The sequence below is a fragment of the Gracilinanus agilis genome, chromosome 1, assembly GCF_016433145.1.
Source record: "Gracilinanus agilis isolate LMUSP501 chromosome 1, AgileGrace, whole genome shotgun sequence".
Lineage (NCBI taxonomy): Eukaryota > Metazoa > Chordata > Mammalia > Didelphimorphia > Didelphidae > Gracilinanus > Gracilinanus agilis.
The window spans coordinates 643,602,089-643,615,011 of record NC_058130.1 but is presented as its reverse complement, the minus strand read 5'-3'; the positions used below and the strand labels follow the sequence as shown (position 1 = coordinate 643,615,011).

The window sequence follows — 12,923 nt, the reverse complement described above, 5'->3', positions numbered from 1 at the left end:
ATGAAATTGGCTATAGCATTGTGAAGTATTATCTCCACTCTGCATACACTCCCCAGTCCTCCAGTTCTTTTTCTTTTTTAACTCTTTTTTAAATTTAAATTTTTATTCTGAACTTAAACACCCAAGAAAAGTGTTTCCATACACAAAGCAGAACACAAAAGATAATTCTATTTGAAATCATGAATCTCCTTTTCATACCACTTGCTTCTTTTTTAAAGTATTCAATAAATTCTACATATGACTTTTAAAACTGTCCAGTTTGTCTGATCGATCTCTCTCTCTCTCTCTCTCTCTCTCTCTCTCTCTCTCTCTCTCTCTCTCTCTCACTCGCTCTCACTCTCTTTCAATCCATACCTCCTTTCTTAGTATTGATAGTAAGTATTGGTTCTGAAGCAGAAAAGTGGTAAGGGCCAGGCAATGGGAATTAAATAACTTGGCCAGGGTCACACCATTAAGGAAGTGTCTGAAGCCAGATTTGACCCCGGGACCTCCAGTCTCTAAGCCTCCTTCCACTGAGCCACCTAGCTGCCCCTTCTGTGCTTTATTTTTAACTTCCTTCTGTTCTCTTCTGTGCATTTAAAAAATTCTTCAATGATCCTCCTTTGAAGAGGTTTAATCATTTCAAAAACAAGAATAAGAGTCAAAAATCAAGAAAAAGGATCCCATTAATAGAGAAAATGTTCCTTTATTCGTAGCTCTGTGTTTTCTTCCATTAAATGGAGAAATATTAGGCGATTATCCTGAAACAAACAAATATACATTTGTTAAAAATGCCATCCACTTGAGAGAAACTAGGCGAATCATGATAGAAAGTAAAGAGTTAACCAATCAACCACCTAGCAAAGATCAGAATCCTGAATTATGGTAAGCTACCCATTCAAAACCATTCATGTCAATGAGAGACCAGATTGATAAATTATGATCTCCTGAAGATCCAAAGTATCAAAACTTGGGGAGGAGTTACAAATGGAAACTAAGAGCGGATTGAAGTAGCATACTCAGAAGTAAAGACCAAACTGAAGGGGATGGATGAAAAGGAGAAATTCAGAACTAAAGTCTAGGTCAAAACCATAGACAAACTAGAAGACTATGAAGTTAGGTCACTGTTGAAACAAGTTTTCAAGCAACAAGTTTAAACAATTGGCAGCCTCCTTTTGATGGGATGCATCATGGTGGCAGCCACACCCAACCTGATAGCATAAAGGGGCTATGAGATGGTATGTCTAGGCCCTAGCACCACCCATTGACTCATTTCTTGATGCAAAAGTGAGGAGAAATGAGTAATGATTGGGGACTGGGATCAGGAAATTAAAATATGAATACTAGGTCCCTAACTAGTTTGGAAAGTCTCAAAACCAGGCAAGGATTTTCATTTTCTTGGTGCATCATTTGTATGATCACCTGTAGGCCACAATATATAATAAGTGACTGATGAGTGTTGGTAATTGTCAGATAGATTATTGGGATGGGTGAGAAATTATGCAAAAATATAATAATTATGTGGGGCCACTGGCTCTTACCTGCCTGCACTTGCTCTTGATGGTTGAAATGCCCTCAAGGACTTGGATAATCTTGGAAGAAGAAATACTTACATTGACTAAATTTTTCTAAAAATCTGAAAGGCAAAGGAAGATTTGTTGATCAGTAGCTGGTTATAAGTAAATTTACTGGCTAATCATGCAGAATTCAGTCACTAAGATAGCTGGGAAAAATATTCTATCCCCTCAAATGGAAGGTTAAGTAAGACATGTAAATAAAACATTGTAGAAAACAAAATTGTTCATCTTAAAAGAAAGGAAATGACTGGAATAATTTCTGAATCAACTCTCTGTATATAATCAGACTGCTGAATTATAAGAACAAAAGGCAATTCTATACCAAATTAGTATAGCACTTGCTTAGAATTATCCTTCCTTTTCCAACTGGCTCTTACCACTTGAGTTCCATGGGAAATGACAAACTTGACTTGAAGTCACTTAAAATGTTCATTTTTATAGTATATAATAATCAAAATAATACCACTAGTGCTATGAATAATTTTGATTTTTGGTACAAAGTTTCTAGAAATATGGTACCATAAGTGGTACTGCTGCTCATAATTCTTCAACTACTAACAAAGACTCACATTTCTGACTTTTTTAAAGAAATTGAAGAAATGTTTCCATACGAATAAGATGGAATGGATGGCAGTAACATTTGTATCACTTTGATAAACCAGAGAATTCTTTAATCACTGAGAGCTGGAAACATAAGATATTCAGATGCTTGTTTCAATGTACTATCATGAAATAGAGTATATTGACTGTTTTTGTTCATATGGAGTAAGGACAGCTATCCCATGTTTACCCAATGAAATGGGTTCCTTGACCATTCATATTTAGAAACTTGAAAATTGTTTATAGAAACTGGTCAAGTAATTAGTAAGTAGGAAGGTCTTTATTCTATTTAATTTGCAGGGCAGGTTTTTTTAATTGGGAAACATAAAACTTTTTAAGATTTATTAACCATAGCTCTGAGATTTCATAAATGTCGTTGCTTTATCTTCCTGGTCAGAGTCTCAATTTGAGAATCTTTCCATTGAATGATTGATTGACTCATAGATTTACTTAGTATATTGAGTTTTTCAAAAAATCTAAATATTCAAGTTCCTAAAATTTTTTTTGCCAAATTAGGCATTTACTTTATCTTTACTATCATTCTTAGAAAAATATTAATTTATTCTTTTAGTTCAGATATTTTTAAAGTACTTTGGCTCAAGAAAGCTAGCATATTTCTTAATAACATAGATGTGCCTACGTTCTGTCCCACCACTGTTGCCATAGTTTTACAAAGACCCTTTATTGTAATGGACTGGTGTTTTTTGGTTTGGGGTTTTTTAATAAAGTCGGCTACCCTTGAAACAACTTGAAAAACTGTAAGTAGCTCTTGGTTCATATTTTTCAAAATACAATGATTGGTTATGAAATGTGCAATTTTAAAATAGTGCCTATAGGCCTGCATTTCATGTTGACATTGATTGGTACCAAGTTTAACATAATTCTCCCACATAATATCATTTTCATTAAAAATAATCCATCAATGACAATGTTTTTTTTTAATTTTTAAAACCCTTACTTTCCTCTTAAAGTCAATACTGTGTATTGGTTCCAAGGCTAAAGAGCAATAAGGGCTAGGCAATGGGGGTTAAGTGGCTCACCCAATGTCACACAGCTAGTGAGTATCCGAAACCAGATTTATATCTAGGGCTTCCCATCTGTAGACTTGGCTCTCAATCCACCGAGCCACCTAAATGCCCCCAATGACCATTTCTTTTGATGTGGCGTTGGTATTGATAGGTTTGTAAAGCAAAAAATCTTCCTTCATATCAATTTCAATAACATATCATATAATCCAGTGGTTCCCAAACTTTTTTGGCCTACCGCCCCCTTTCCAGAAAAAAATATTACTTAGCCCCCTGGAAATTAAATTTTTTTTTAATTTTAATAGCAATTAATAGGAAAGATAAATGCACCTGTGGCCATCACTGCCCTCCCTGGATCGCTGCAGCACTCACCAGGGGGCGGTACCGCCCACTTTGGGAATCACTGAAATCAAACAAGCATCATTAACTACATCTGTTGCTATATCTACTGACAACACAAAGTAGGAATCTTTTTGTTTTTACAGTTGATTGATAGCAAAAGTCTTCAGAGTTATGCATAATTCTCCTTCCTATTTTAACATCTTCAAAGGTTACTTTGCAGATAAGTTACCAGTCATTTTTTTGACCATATCAGTAGTTACAAGGAATAACAACATTTTTCCTGTCGCTTTGCTGAGCCAATTGAGTTTCTCTCTCCTGGAAATATAGCTCTACTGGAGTATATGAGATGTTCATGGAAGACTAGCACCTCTAGTGTGAGGGCTTGCCATGCCTTCATCAGGGTTGCTCATCCACCTTTAGTGTCTACCTGTCACCCAACTCTTATCTGTGGCTCCAAGAAACATGTGCAGTAGTCCCAACCCAGTAAAACCATGTTGGCAGGCTGGCTAAAACAGGTTGAGGGTAATCAACAGGCCCCAAACCTGTTGGGGGGGTGTCTATCCCAAGTATATGAAGACTTCCCCCAGCAGAATGGATTTATTCACATTTATTCCAATGGCATAAAGTCAGCTGAAGAAGGTTCTGTGGAGACTTTAGAGTTTGGTCAGACATCAAAGATACTAATGTCATTCGGTGCATCCTGGATCATCTCCAGCCTTCCTGATTTTTGTCTTGCCACTGGAATTCAACGATGGAAAGAGTGAGGCTAGTGACTTTGTACCACTCTATCACACCTAAATCCAATTTATGCACAAGTCAAGACATCACACTATGATGTCACACTATGATGTCATTGGCCCTCTTCGGAAATGATGAACAATAATAGCTTTACTGGGCTCTGATGGTCCATGCTGGTCTCAAGATGATAAGTACATGTCTTTGCTAGACCCTTGTTACACAGGTAGTCTATAATGTAGCACATTATTCAACTTGTGGAATCTCCAGTTCCATTGCTCTGAGGTCCCTGCCCTTCTCAGCTGATTAATACTCTGGTAACTGCTGAACTCAAAGTCCCTTCTAAGTTTTTGTTCCCTATTAATGAGCTCTGGGATCATCTCAGGATCTACCAAGGCATCTCTGCTTCAGTCGGGCAGGGTATAACTAGACCCTCTGCCTGAGAAGGGCTTTTTAGTCATAGCCATCCTCAGATATCAAAAGGACTGCAAAACGTCTCTGATTAGGAGTTTATTTGGATGACATCACTTAGATCTGTCATAGATAACTCTCTAGTTTAAGATTAAACCTTTCTAGAAACCCCAAGATCCTCTCTGGATTAACATGGAAAATAATCTTAGCCATAACAAAAGGTTAACTAAGTCATAGTTCTTTCCCTCTTTAGCTACCTTGACCATATTCTTTTCTAAATTCTTTGTATCAGGCAGATAGAAAAGCAGGGTGTTTTAATGCTAAGTTTTGACCAGTAAAAAACCTCTGTCTCTCTAAACATTAAACAAGTACTTTGGTTTAAAAGAAGCTCAGGGTAAAATTCCAAAAGAAGAAAATAATTCCACAGTAATTACAGATAGAGCACTAGAAAATAAGAATGGATTTGCCAGAAGAATTGTAAGAGTGAATGAAAGAAATAAAGAAAGAGTTAGAAAGAGAACTAAAAACAAGTCTTTGAGGAAGAATTTGATGGAAAATAAACAGCTTGGAATAGATAGTAGAATGAATGAAAGAATAATAGTTGGCATTTACATTGTGCTTTAAATTTTGCAAAGCATTTTATAAATATTATCTCTTTTGAACCTTATAATAATCTGGGGGTGCAGGTGCTATTATTCTCATTGTATAGATGAGGAAACTGAGGCAGTCGGTGGTTAAGTGACTTGCTTAGGGTCACACAGCAGTTAAGTGTCTGAAGTTTGATTTGAACTCAAGTTTTCCTAACCCCAGTATTTATTGGTACTTACTTTGAGTCAGATACTATATTAAGCACTGGGGAAATAATCACATGTGAGTGATAATTTCTGTCTTCAAGGAACTCATTTTCTAACAGGTGAAAGATGACTCAAATAAGGAAGAAATGGCTAAGAAATTTTTTTGATTTAGGAAGTAACAGTTGTGTGGTGCCATAGGATAGTAGGTTGCCATATCCTTTACAGAAACGATGGTAGTATTGTTTTGACTCCTATTGCCAGAGCAGCAAGTAAATAGCAAATGGTTGGGGGTAAAGGAGGAACATGTGTAGCCACATAGCAAGAAGATGGCCAAGTTTGGGGCCAGCTAGATAAAGGAGGTTCTAATCAATATGACAGTACAAACCATGAGAGTTCCAGTAACAACAGCAGTGGTAACAAAGAGGTAACAAGCAGGTAGAATGGCAGGAAGATGGTCAGGATAGAGAATGATCAGAGGTCTGAGAAATGCAACAATTTGTGGACATCATGAAAAACAAAATGGAGGAAAAAACACTTGAAAATTTAGTAATAAAGCAAATGCTTAACATAAACTTGGCAATAAGAGGTAAGCAGAGGTTCCATGAAATTATGTTGAGCACATGATAAAACCAATCCTTACAAGCCATCTTTCTGTCCATTTAGTTATGGCTTCCTTTTATCTTCTGGATTCATTTGTGATAAGATCATCAAGATTAATTTGATTTTACTTCTCCGATATTATATCCACTTATTGCCACTGAACAGGGATCTCACAGACTCCCAAGAGCTAAAGCAATGTTTATAGGTGGCCAAAAATGGCTCCCTTCCCCAACACTCTGTTTTCTTCATTGTAGAAACAAAAGAAGGCACACTAGACCTAGGGACATTTTGTGTTTTTCTTTGTTTCATGGGCTACTCTGGAGAGCCTGAGGCCAAGTCACAAGTTCAAGGCCATGATTGCTGAGGGTCCATGATATAGCAAATTTGAAGGCTAAGACTAACAATGAGGCTGGCATTAAGACCTATGTTAAAGCAGTTATTTGCTTCATTCAAACCCTTAATAATTATACTAAAATGATCACAAAAGGCCTCACTTATGCTAACATGATTTAACTATCTTAGAATTATAATTATGATTATCTCCAGACTATTGTTAACATTAAAATCTAATCCTCATATAAGGGGGTAGGGGACTTTTCTCTGGCAGGCAAACAGAGATTAAGTGACTTTGAAGGGGTCACACAGCTATGAAGTGTCTGAGGACTCCAGTCTCAATTGGGCTTATTCACTGCACCACTTACTTATCTGCCACAGCACCGGTGATTTATTCCTACTAAATTTAGAGTCAAAGCACCTGAATTTGAACCAAATGCTGAGACAGGACAGGTCTGTGACCTTGGGAAAATTACAAAAATCCTCTAGGACTCAGTTTCTTCAACCCTAAACAGTCCATTTGACTAGTGAAACTCTGAGATCTCTTCTGACTCCAAAAATGCGATTCCATGAATCTAAGGTATAAAGTCCTCCCTACTCCCACAGAAGAGAACTTTGTTCTGGCTATTAGATAAGGTTGCATTCTTTGATAAGGTGTGAACTGGCCTTGCCCTGGGATGGCATATTTGATGATAGAGGGAAGCCTGATGATTGGTGATTCATAATTGATTCTTACCCCTAGGACTTATCCTTTGAAAGGAAACCAGAAACTAGAGCTAGGAAAAGATGGGGTAAATGGGGGAAAAGAAATGAGAGTACTCAGAGAGTCAGACTCTTTTGCCCAGAGGAAGGATTGCCATCCTCGTTCTCCCCTAACATATCCAGAGGGAATCACATGGCCCCAGGGATGACAGCAGTTGTAGGCAGCAACAATGGAGTTCTTGGGCCAAGCTGAGTGACAGGAATTCAAACCAGCAACAAATAGCAGTGATAATGGCACAACAACTCTTGGTTTGGCAGAGAACATTCTGGGTCAAGTCTTCTTTGAAATGTCAACCCTCCACTGCCTCCAAAGGCATAGCTCTGGTGAATGAATTAACCATGAATCACCAATCATTTACCAAACCATCCTACTACCACAATCAATTGGCCATTACCATAGTTCAAACCCTCTTCTTCTCTTATCTAGATTCCTGTGGTAGCCTCCTAATCAGTCTAAAGAGATAACATATGTCAAGCAGTTTATGAATTCTAAAAGCTATTTAAATGTTAGCAATAATAATAATAATAATAATAATATGTTATTTTCACCTACTTCTATTGTCTCCCTACTCCAATCTATTCCATCTTAATTCCAATGGGAGATAACATGGCATAGTAGATAGATTACTAGACTTGGAGTCATGAAATCTTTGATTCAAATCTTCTCTCAAACACTTTCTATGTGACCTTGTACAAGTCACTTGACTTTTCTGACTTTCACCTGTAAAATGAGGGGACTGAAATTTATGATCTTCAAGTACCCTTCTTTCTCTGATCTCTGATCCTATAATCCTTCATGCAGTTGCCAGAATAATCTTTTTAAGGCACAGAATTCTCCATGCTATTCCCTCTACTCAAAAGCTTTTAATGATTCCCTAGTTCCTTTAAAGATAAAATGTAAGTTCCCCAACCTGGCATTTAAAGCCATCTTGTAATCTGGCTCCAAACTACCTTTGTACCTTCATTCTCAGGCTTTGTGTTTGCATTCAAAAAGGAACCAAAGGAAAATTCTCCAATGTAGCATTCCAATCCCTAATCCCCACCCCAATAGATTTTTATTGATGTCTTTTGGTTTTTTTATCACCTAGATTTCTCCTTCTTCTTCCTCCCTGCTCCTGGAGTGTTATCTCCAGTTAAAAGAATTTATTGTTGTTTTTGTTCAGTCATTTCAGTTGTGTCCAATTCTTTTGGGTTTTTTTTTGGCAAAGATACTGGAATGACTTGCCACTTCCTTCTCCAGCTCATTTTCCAGAAGAGGAAACTGAAGCAAATAGAGTTAAATGACTTGCCCAGGATCACACAGGTAGTAAGTAAGTAGTATGCTAATAAGTAGTAAGGCAAGATTCAAACTTAATTAGATAAATCTATCCACTGTACCACCTAGCTGCCCTAGCAAAGACTTCCTTCAGTGCATTTGCACAAGCCTGTCATCATGATTGGAATGCACTCCATCTATATCTATACCTCCCAGAGTCTTCACTTCCTTAAAGCTTTATAACAGAGGCCATTTTTTCTATTCCACCTTCCTCAGTTCCTCTAGTTCTTAGTACTCTTTCTTCTCCAATTACTCTCTCATTGCCATCTAGTTGATTGTAATCTCTTAAGTGGTAGGGATATTTTCCTTTGGGTTTTTATATCCCCACTGCCTAATATAGTACCTAGCAAATAGAAGGAGTATAACAAATCTTTGTTGATTTGAATCATTGAGTCCGATGACTGCAATATCTATAACTTGAGAACCAAGGGAAAGAGGGCATATATTCAGGAAGAGAGACATACAAATATAAGAGCAGCACTTGCTATCCCAGAATTTTGATTTTATACTATAAACTTGAGGCTGGATTAAGAAGAGTGGGTCTGATATTAATCAATTAAAATGAAGCAACCCCTACTCTCTAGAAGAATGTGTCTTGGAAATGAGTATCTGATTCAGAAGTTAGTTTCAGCAATAGTTCAAGAGTAACACAAGCAGTTCAGTCATTTCAATTGTCTGATTCTTTTTGACTCCATTTGGGGTTTCCTTAGCAAAGACGCTAAAGCAGTTTGCCATTTCTTCTCCAATTCATTTTACAGATGCAGAAACTGAGGTCAACAAGGTTAAGTGACTTGCCCAGGGTCACAGAGCTAGCAAGTGTCTGAGACCAGATTTGAACCCAGAAAGATGAGTCTTCCTGGCTCCAGGCCCAGCACTCTATCTACTGTGCCACCTAGCTACCCAGAACATAGGCAAAGAGAAATTCAAAATTCAACCTAAGGTCTAGATGTGAGATACTATATGCCAATATTACCTAAATTTAATTAATGACTGCTTATGCCCAGGTGCATTAACAGTAGAGATAATGACATACTGTTTTTAGATTGTACCAGATAAGATGATAGTAGTGATGTATTTCAGGGGACATGGTTTCAAATCCCACTACTGACCCTTAACAAACCTTGGGACTTTGAACAAGTCACATAACCTCCTCTGGACTCAGTTTCTTCACCTGCAAAATTAGGTAATTGAAATAGAGTCCTCTTTTGGATCTAGTTTTATGGTCTTATGATCCCAATTCAATGAAGAAAAACATTCAGAAGATTGTGACATGGAGTATTTTTGTCCAAAAGATAATCTCAAGAATTCACTTGCCTTTTTCTGTGTTTGCAAGTAGGAAACTCTTCCTGAGTGTAACTTTTCTTCCTTCATTTCATATGGTGACTATAGTTCATACCGAGGGAGTTCCAGGATTTATCACTTAGCAGTGTGACTTTGGGCATGTTTCTTGGACCTTGATTTCCTCATCTATAAAATGAAGCAATTGGAATTAAATAATCTCCAAAGTCCATTTTAGATCTAAATTCATGATCCCATGATATTACATTCCATTTGTCTAATCTGCTGGTTTGACCCCTAACTTGTCACTTCCCCCTTCCCATCATCATCATAGATGAATGATATGTCTGTCTGTATATAACTCTCTTGAGAAGCAAATAGAATGGAACAAAGTGGGAACTTTGTTTCCTAGGAGCATAAATCCAATCATGCCAGTCTAACTTTCATATTGGACAACTACAGTACAGAAGCTGTTGGGAGGCAGTAAACATTCAGTAGGCCAACTGGAAGTCAAAGTACCTGGGTTCTAATCCTGCTTCTGCCACTTATTAGTCTCAGGATAGTAGACAAGTCACTTAGCTTCTCTAAGCCCTCTTTTCTTTTTTCAAACCAAACCTCTAGAGACAATTGCCCAGGGAGTAGAAAAGTCTCTTAAATCAGAACTGCCTAGAACTCTGTTTTCATCTAGGCTATTTCTCTCTAAGACCATGCCTTTCTCTTCTTCTCTGAACTTGGTCTTGGGTGAAGTTGAATTTTTGACTCTACCTATTTCAAAATTTCCTTTTCTATCTCGTTAGCCCACAGGCACCTAAGGTTGCATTAGCAATAGACTTGGGCATCCAGTAAAAATGAGTCCAGATTCTCATGGAATCCCTTCTATGCTCTTTTGAAGAATTCATAAAGTTATTAATAAAACACATTTTAAAATAGATCCTTACACCCCCAAGAAGTACCCAGACACCCATGAGGAAAGGATATCTTCCAGCCAATTATATCTGTTCAAAGTATGCCGAGCTTCTTTCTCTGACTGCAACTTAAAGATGTAAATTGAGGCCAATCAAGGTTGATCTTTTATTTTATCAAGTGAAACCAAGTTTTTAGAGATGTCGTTGAGGTAACAAAGAGAAAGAAAGAGAAACAAGAATCTTTGGATGTAAATTTCTTCACTTTGGGATAGAAGGGGCAAAGGAAAGAGAAGTAAAAAAGTGAGGAATAGGTACATTCATCTAACTTAGAGGTATTTCTTCATGGTCTGAGCTCAGATGACCCAGGGCAAGTCTCCACAATCATAAGCTATCCCTCTCTTTCCAGTCACCATTGTTATCTTCCCATCAACTCCTCTGGTGTTGGGGAAGGAAGATACTGCTGACTCCACAACTGTGTAGCACTGTTCCCCCCTGCAGTGCCCCACTGCACTCTTTCCTACTCAAGCTTCCCATAGGGTTGCATAATCCCACACAGTTGGGTACAAATTGCCCAATACACCTTCCTTTTTTTCCCCCTAAGTTGAGAAGAGACTACTCTTTAAGCCATTAGACTTCAAGTCCCAGGGACTCTATGTGCTAGACCTGGCACATTTGTTCTACAGCAGAACTATCTCTTAAGGGAGTTATGTTCGCTTTTTTATTCTTTTGTTGGGGGGGGGGGGGGATAGTTCTCTGGGTGGGAGAAGAGAAAGGCATGTTGGGAAATATGCCCTCCAATAAATCATCAATTAAAATTAGTGTCTAATATAATTTAAAAGCATATGATTGATATCAATAAAGGGTATATCATGGGAATAGTATCTGATGCAATCATTCACCTTTTAATATTATCAGCTCAGAGGTCATATATGTTTTGAGCTAGAAGGGAACTTTAGAGGTAGCAAATCTGGCCTCTATTTTACAGAGGCGGAAACTGAAGTCTAGAAAAGTTAAATGCTTTGTCCCAGGTCATCCAGATAGTAAGGGATAGGGAGAAGGGAAAGACATAGGTTTACTGACTTCAAATCCAGAACTCTTCCCCTGTACCATGTTGCCTCCCCTAAACATTTGTCAGAATCAAGGTATTATTAAGAATTTGATAGCATACTTCATTTCAGTAACAGTAGCCACAGCTTGGGATCGGAAATTGGAGATTTCTATGATTAAATTAGTATTTTTATATTATAGATTTGATATTAAAAGCAGGTGTTTAGATATTTGTTTCATCATAGTATCACAGATTGAGAATTAGAAAAAACTTAAAAATCATCTGACCCAATTACCTCATTTTTGTTGCTGTTGTCGTTTAATCTTTTTAGTCATGTCCAACTCTTTGAGTCCCCATTTGGGGTTTCCTTGGTAAAGATACTGAAGTGGTTTGTCATTTCCTTCTCTGGTTCAATTTAAAGATGAGGAAACTGAGGCTTGTAGTGGTTAAATGACTCTTCCAAGATCACAGAGGTAAGCCTTTCTCCAGTTGTGTACAGTGGAATTGGATTTTAAACCTCAAGTTCTAACTCCAAATCAAAAAATCTTTCCACTGAACCATACTCTCTCTCAGTTTTTTAGTTATTTTCAGTCTTGTCCATTTGAAGCTATCCAAAGTTCCAATCTTGAATCCTAGCAGGGTAACTTTATACTTTTTGCTTCTCCTGGACCCAGTTTCTTGGGTTTCTTGGAGCCTCTGACCACCTCCTGACTGACTTTGCACTTTGACCTCTTATGCCTAGAGTCCTCCCTAATCAGCCAAGTAACTGGATGTTCCTGCCAAGGATGATGAAACCTGTCCCTGATCCTGTGATTCTAACCCTTCTGGATACCCAGGACAATTGTGACCAAGGTAGAGAAACCTGGGAAAACTGTGACCTTCTTATTTGGAGCATATACTCTTCTTTAACCTCAATCTGTATATTTCCCCAATGTGGAATCACCCTGGACTCAGGGCCTTTATAACTCATTTAGAAAAAACACATTATCAATGGATATTCCCCCAAGTTATCTACCAAGATGACAAATTTTGGCACAAAGTTAGGCAAGTGACTAAGACTGGCTTTTTCTTGGAGTCTAGATTTTTGCAATTTTGGCTTCTTTATTACTTTGAACTTATTGGTTTTTATGTAATTGTCCACAATGGGCACTGGTATAAAAATATTCCTGGAAAAAAAATAAATGAAGATTATATAAATGGATAACAATCATCAACATCA

General features: G+C 37.6%; 1 long non-coding RNA gene across 1 annotated transcript; it reads right to left on the bottom strand.

The window, feature by feature from the left end:
- Positions 1-682: 682 nt before the first annotated feature.
- LOC123231916 lies at positions 683-12,032 on the bottom strand. The gene is made up of 3 exons (XR_006505131.1): positions 12,000-12,032; positions 1,521-1,615; positions 683-740 (listed from the first exon to the last, which is right to left on the bottom strand). It is a non-coding gene; the product is annotated as an uncharacterized LOC123231916 (long non-coding RNA).
- Between the last annotated feature and the right edge of the window lie 891 nt (positions 12,033-12,923).